The sequence below is a fragment of the Trypanosoma equiperdum genome (genome assembly GCF_001457755.1).
Source record: "Trypanosoma equiperdum strain OVI genome assembly, contig: ctg_1948, whole genome shotgun sequence".
NCBI lineage: Eukaryota > Euglenozoa > Kinetoplastea > Trypanosomatida > Trypanosomatidae > Trypanosoma > Trypanosoma equiperdum.
The window spans coordinates 953-1,676 of NW_027124002.1; positions in this window are offsets into that span (position 1 = coordinate 953).

Here is a 724-nt window from a genome sequence, read left to right on the forward strand (position 1 = left end):
ATAAACAATGATTCGATTGGATTATAAGGAGAGATTTTTTACTATTTCACGTAGTGGTGAAATTGGAGTGGCTCCATTCATTCATTTCCCAGGTCTGCCAATTGCGTGGAAGAAGAAAGGAAATTTGATTGTGAAAGACTTTAGTTTGTATAAAGGGATGGAAAGGGGGAACTAAGTAAAAAGTCGAATGGACTGGGGAAAATTGAAACTTATGTAGTTGCCATAGAGAAATGGGACTTTAAATATGGATATATTTGTGAAGGAGCGTTTAAAAGGGGCAAGTTGTTTAAAGCTTAGGAAGTTATAAAGCAAAAACACGGAAGAAGACAAAACTTTTTACTCTTTTGAAAACATACGCCGAAGAAGCTACAAATGCGGCCATGTTTGTTGAAATCACTGGTGTCGGAACCAGCATCATCCGGCAGCGCCAGTACAATAACTTCTACGATGCGAAACAAAATAAACCATCTAGAAATTAGTCCTGCGGTAAACCGAAGCCAGCACTGACAAGCGCAACTTTCTTGGGTCGCTGGCAGCAACAAAGCGGCTAAACAACGCCAAACCAAACAACAAAAGCATAAGTGCCATCTACCGCCCTAAAAAAAGAGATACAAAAAACCACACATTAGCGTCATCGGCGGGACTTGTCTGGATAACTTTAAGAACCCAAACAACCGCAAAAATCGTCTTTATAGGTTGCATTATAGAGGAAAGGAAGTATACG